The sequence below is a fragment of the Drosophila guanche genome, unplaced genomic scaffold (genome assembly GCF_900245975.1).
Source record: "Drosophila guanche unplaced genomic scaffold, DGUA_6, whole genome shotgun sequence".
NCBI lineage: Eukaryota > Metazoa > Arthropoda > Insecta > Diptera > Drosophilidae > Drosophila > Drosophila guanche.
This window is the reverse complement of record NW_022995743.1, coordinates 16434922-16441794: the sequence shown is the minus strand read 5'-3', so window position 1 is coordinate 16441794 and position 6873 is coordinate 16434922.

Below are 6873 nucleotides of genomic sequence, written 5' to 3'. Positions count from 1 at the left end.
AAAACACAAGTGAAAGGCACAACATGGAGTACATATCTTTGGTTACTCTCCAACGCTTAGTTGACCATCTTCCGATAAAGATATATGATGAACGATGTCTGTTTTGGTGAAGTCTGCGCCAGTTAAGAGCTTCCAAAATGTAATCATCTCCCATTTGCACGTAACAAACATCTGCTTAAAACTAAAATACCCTTTTGCTGGATACTGGCAACATAATAATGTATAAACATTTTTTTGTAGGGTTTGTTTTGGGGAGAGAAGTGATTTTTAATACAACATTTGATGGCAAACGGACTGCTGGGTTTATGCATTTAATTAAAATGGGAATGATAAGACCCTGGAGCTGAGTGCCAAAGCCAGAGGCAGAGTCACAATGAAAATGCAATGAAAACGAATAAATATGAAAGGACTGCCTGCGATGCAGATACAGATATCAGCCAGACAGAGACGGCATTCGAGTGTGGGATAGAGACGGACTTAGTCGTGCTGCTTTTGCTTTAGTTAAAATATGCAAACAAGAAACGGAAAAAACTTATTTAGACGCCGCAGCACCAGACAACAACACAAACATACTTAAATGAATATATACGAATACGAATATATGATATGGAAAAAGAGCAATAGAAACAGGCAGAATAACCCCCAGATACTCGTACGTACATATACCACTCGTAAATGTTGGCTTTGGCTGCTTATGAAAATGGCGGCACACACGAGTGCAAATTTTCATATATGTATTTGTGTGTGTGCATACTGCAGTGGTTCTCCCACGCATTGTCCGTATGTGTGTGAGAATTCTCTTGCCTTTTGTTTAACAAAACGCAGCACAATGGGGCCACTCGGAGCTGCAATGGGACAAATGGTTCCATCAGCAGAAACAAACAAAAAACCTGATTTAAATTTTAATGGAAATGGAAAATAATTAATAGTTTGGCAAATTAGACTTGCTGCATATTCATATACGTATGTACATACATATGTACATAGATTTATGTAAAACCAATTTAAAATGAAATTTATTTTACTTGCAAATTTGTTGCATCATCACTCTCTATCGGTAAGAAAAATAAATACTTTTACACTTAATTTGTTGCTTAATAAGACTAAAAACTGGAAATTCCAACTGCCAGGGTATACAGTGTTAGGGAGGAAAGGTCTGTTAATCTGATCACAGTTTTATATTTAGCAAAAAGTACCAAAGAATTGAGTCTAATCGATGCCTTTCTAAGCTGGTTTTCACTTTTATTTTTATTATTTTTGTTGATAAATAAGCATCTTTTAATCCAACCGAGTGTTGATCTGTTTACATATGCCATCATAATATTACTACCATAGCCACAGATACAACTTTGTTTCTGGTTTTATTCCACATCTGCCCATTGTCTCTATTCTTTTCTGGAGCTTCTGGTCGCCTCTGCTTTTATGTTTCTTGCATGTGGCCAAAAGATTTTTGCCCTCTTTTGCCAGTATTTGGCTGTCGTTGGAGCTCTTTTTGTGTTGTGCCGGTAGTACGAGTATTACCAATCCAATGTCTGAAAAACATAAAAATACGAAACGAAACGGAAAAATTCTCCCACTATTGTTTGATGGCGCGTGGGAAGCATTTTCAATGTTTTGTTTTGTTTGAGAAAACTTTTGTGCGGCTACCGCTGCCGCTGCTGTTGCTGTTGCAGCAACGAAGCTGAATCAGTTTCAGGACCCGGAGACCGCCCTCACCCTGCTCCTCCCACTTTGTGTGTGTTTCCCAACCCCACTTGCAGTGGAAGAAATTGTTAATACATAATTCATGTTTAATTGTTCACCATTTTTTTTGCTTCTGCTGCTGCTTCTGCATCGTTTTCTTCCACATCTTCTGCAGCTATTTTTGTACAATTATTTGACCAAAAAAGAGAGAGAGGAAAAAGTGCTGGTTAGTGGGGGGCATGGGGCTGGGTTTTTGGGGGCAAGAAGAACTTTGTCTAATGGCTGCCAAAGTTGATTGAAAACTTTCACTGATTGAGCTGCATTTAGTTTGCGGAGATTTCAGCGCTCAATGTGGCGCATCCTCGCTGACAGACAGACAGACAGACAGACATTTCAATTAGCTGAAAATTGTGGCAGGTGGGAGTGGGGCGGACAGGGACAGCCTGTGGAGCAAGCAGACAGTTTGCGTAATTTCGGGTCTTGGGTGGAATGTCAGTTACAGTTTCTACAGCCTGCGGCCAATGAAATTTAGATGAACGAGTTGACGGGCTGAACGTTGCACGATTCAATGCACATGGAATACAGAGGGGTGGTGGCTGTGGCAGGGGCAGGGGCAGGGGCAGGGGCAGGGGCATACACTCACACAGAGAGGGGGAGAATATTTTCATTACCGCTCTGCGGGCACACAAAAAAGTTGCGGGTGGTCATGACTGTTCCGTTCTCCGTTCCCCGCTCTCCCTGAACCCCTTCATTGGAATTGCACTTCTCATTCAGCCACTGCCGTAGAGTGGCCGGGCTGCAGGTTGAAACTTTCAAGTGCAACTAAAACTATCGTCCAGTGCATTTAACTCGGTGTCCGAGAGTGAGAATTGGAAGTTATTGGCTCTACGTCTCGTTGCGTCGCGTCGCACTGCGCCACATACCATGCCCCATTGACTCGACTCTGGTGCACCCTCATCGTCATGCTGCTTTTCGTTTGCTTTTCAAATTATTCAGATTTTCATTTTTGGTGGGAGTGTGTGTGCGACGACTATATTTTGGTGGTTGTTGAGTGCAAAGTGGAAGGAACATTGACGGATGTTCATGTGTGGAGGAGAACGAAACGAAATCGTGCAGACAAAAGGTAATCGCTTGGAGAACTTCAGCCACTCCTAGATGACTAATTAATCAAGCTCCATTGTGCTCCTTTTTTTAAGGGGTTTTATGGTGGCCAGGGAATTCGCACAGGATTAGATAGTAAAAGTTGGGAACTGTCCAAAACGAAGAGGGGTACAAATGTGTCATTAAAGTGGATAGAAAATGTTAAAGTAATTATTATAAACTAAACTAAATTTCCATTTTTCTGCCAAAGCGTACGTTTCTTTTAGCGTACAGCTGGATTTTCATTAGTGGAAACCCCTCCTCCAAATATCGTTAAGGTTTTCCCTCCCTTTCATGTTGTCGGCTGTTGCGCGCCGAAGTTCGTTTGCCTCAGCGTCGAACCCTTCAGATGTAAACAAAGCAGATGCTTGCAACTCCAGCTTAGACGCAACTTGTATGCATGAGCAGCGATGGAACTGTTATATGCTATGCCTATGCAACTCTTATACTGTTACTTAAATCGAGCTCATACTTATTTTCGGCTCTTATACACGCGTTTTAGAAGTTGCCTTAGCCAATGCAACAACCGCATCCAACCACCACAACCAACTGGCACATGCTTGAGCAGACAAGGTTGCGTTGCGACAGGTTGCATGACTGTCTGGCTAAATGCATTCAGACAGATGCCAATGCAGCGGTCCGTCTCCTCTCTCTCTTTCTCAGTATGCAATGCTATGCATGCCGCTGCTCAAACTCGCGCGAAAAGAATGAATGTAGCGGGGGGTGTGGCGGGGTTGAAGTAGCATGCGACTTTTGACTTTAATGGGTAATTGTTGTTGTTGTTTCTGCTGTTGTTGTTTTTGTCTAAGTTCATGCCTGATCTTGTTGCTGCTGTTTGCTGCTGCTGCTCGTTGAGCTGTTTTAATATTTATGAAAAAAGAAACTAAAGTCGATGCTGGGGAGCAGAGCACTGTTAGCCATATAAATATCCACTAAGGCACATGCACACACACACATGTGGGTCCAGAAGCTACCCTTAAGTAAAGTAAAGACACCCCCCTGGCTCTTGCCGAACCGCTCCGCTCCGCACACTGCTCCCCCCGGGCTTGCAGCTTCTTGAGGCTGTCAAGCGTAAATTCAATAAATATGAATATAAGATCCACACACAGATGCACACTGCCACAGATTCAGGCTCACACGGACACACACACACACACACACACATATAGGAAGATATACAGACATAAAGGGCACTTGTTGTTACATTTTTCACGCACTTGGACTAACTTGGCTAACAGTTACCGTTAACGCTCTGAGCTGCAACACCACCACCATCCACCCCACGACCAACCCACTCCACACCCCCTGAACAATGACGCTGTTGAAGGGTCTTCTCTTCTCTTCTCTCCTCTGCTCTTCCCATTCTCTGCTCCTTATTTACTTGATATCGAAATCTTTGTTTTGTGCTTATTATTTGTGCAGCCTTTTATCGCATCTTTTTTTTGTTGTTATTTTCTCTTTTGTGTTTGCTGCGCTCTTGGACGCTTTTTTACGATTGACAATGACAGAGAGCGATTGAAGCGAGTGACTGGGGCAGAGGGCACGTCTTGGGCCAAAGAGTATCCAAGTATCCAATAGATTGGGTAGTAAAGTACAGAGAAAATATGAAAATAATTCATTGGCTCTCGCCCCAAACCCAACCCCTTTTGCCGCTGCTCGAGTACTCCTCGATGTAGTACAGCAGAAAGTGCGCAATCGACGTCCTCGTCGACATCTAGCAATAAACTCAATGGAGCCATCAAAAATCTTCAGGCGCATTCAAGCTAAAACTTGCTCAAGTGTCGCATATACTGCATATGGTGATTGATGCGGGGAGGGAGAGGAGCAGCAACCATATGTTTTTACCACACCGAAAGAAACAGCTAAAGATAATCTGGAACTTGTGCGTGTTGTGAAACATGAGTATTGTTGGGATTTCAATCTTCAACTCTTTGAATATAATTCTCTCGCTTGCTTGACATATTAAGCTTTTCTTTTCCAAGTTATTTTTCCAGTGCATGGGATCGATGAAGGAGAGAGATGAATTTAGCGTGGGAGTGGGTGGGTTACCTTCCATATGTTTTTACTATGCGTGTTTATAGCGGAAAGTTAATGTCATATCTGTGGACCCTTTACCTCAACCCCTTTTATAGTTGCTTGGACCAACTTGTCATTATGGATAGACAAACATAAATATGTCCATCCATCTATCCATACATACAAAATTGTATGATTAAAGTGAGAGGTTTCCTCACCCCTGTAAGGGGCAGGAGTGGTGTCGGTGGCAGTGGCTGGGATGAGTTGCACTTGGAACTAATATAACTAATGGGCCTGGAACAGGCAAATGAGTAAGCAACAAATGCAAACACGGCGATAGAGAGAGAGGGAGAGAGAAAGGAAAGCCTCAAGTACGAGCAGATATGAATACAACTTCAGAAAAAGTAGGGAGACAAATATTTTACACAGCACAACAAAATTGTTGAATGACAGAATAGAGCTGTCTCACTTTTGGCCAGTCATTGGGAGTAGCCAGAAAAAGAAACATCCCAAAAGTTGATTGAGTTACGTTTCGAATTTGATTACATTTTTGAGTATAAAAAAAGTGTTAGTTTTATTTTAGAATAAAATTGCAGACTTGTTAGGACAAAGACGGCAATAAATTGGCTTGGTTAGAAAGATACATGTGGGAATTAAACCTCTAGTTGGAGTCGTCCCAAAGAGGAAGAACGAAAACTTGGAAAGCCTAATTAAGCTCTATAGGAATGTGAGAAATTGTTGGGACGATCAAACACGGGCCAGACTTGAGTGGAAAGTCTAACTAATTCAGGTGGCAGACAGAAGTTTGTATGTAGGTGTGGGTGAGCGGTTCGCTGAAAGGATTCAAGAAAACTTGCCAAAGCCAAGAGGGCTTGCAGCCTGCAGCTTTGCAAAAATAATGGGAGCAAGAGCCGAATGCAAAACTTGGCAGGAGCGCGGCTTGCTGGGCGAGGAAGTAGGCCAATACTTTACGAAAGACTTTCCTGTCGGCAAATGCAATAGGATAGAAGTTGGGGTGGCGGCGGGTTGTGTTTGAAATAAAACAGTTAATAGATTTGCATAAGTTAAAGCGTGAAAGCTAGGGCAATCGAATGTAGCCAAAAGAGAGAATGAGGACAATGAATAACTATTCGTTTGGGATAAAATTAAATCAACTATTGTCTTAAACAATCAATGAATGATCCTTTTCGGATGCCATTCAATGGCCCCACTTATTTACACTTTGCAGAAATTGTGGACATTAATTAAACGCCTTGTCGAGTGGGTAAAAACCTGAACAACTTCAAGAAGCCATCGAGCAGAGAGAGAGGAACGAATTCAAAGAGCACAGAAAAGCTGCAAAGTGAAACGGACAACAATGAGGCGATTTATCTATGGGTCAAAGTGCAATAAACACAAGCAAAGAACGAGAAAATGTGAACAAGGGAAAGTGAGATAGAGAGAAACAGAAACAGAGACAGAGACAGAGAGTGAAAGATGTGTGAGACATTGGAGGGCACACAAAGAAAAAAAGTAAAGCTAACAACTAACGGGCAAGGCAGCGCCAGCAAAATGAATCCTAAACGGAAATGTCGATATTAGCATTGCAGAAGCAACAACAACAGGAACTGCAACAGCATCAGCACCAGCGACAGTTAGCGACAGAGGCGCCTAGTTTACAGTTGGCACACATGGGGCAAGGGGTTCACTGACCACGACACGACACGACACACTCCCTCCCAGAGATGGCAGCGTGAGGAGCAGAAACCCACCGATCGAGTGAGCAGAAACTATTAAAATAATCGTTTGATTTCTAGTGCTTCCCAATTGATTTTGGAAACTGATTAGAAAGGGATGTAAACCAAGATGCAAGTAGAAACCCATAAGCTGTGTTTGCACCACTCACGTTTACATCTCTTGAAGGGGCCACCAGGCTTAGCTGAAAAGTAAAACGAAACAAATAGGGGAAAGCGCGGCATATTGACCAAACGAGTGTAGCATGCAGGATGCAGCATGCAGGCAGCATGCAGCAGCGCAAAGCCATGTGGGTGTAAG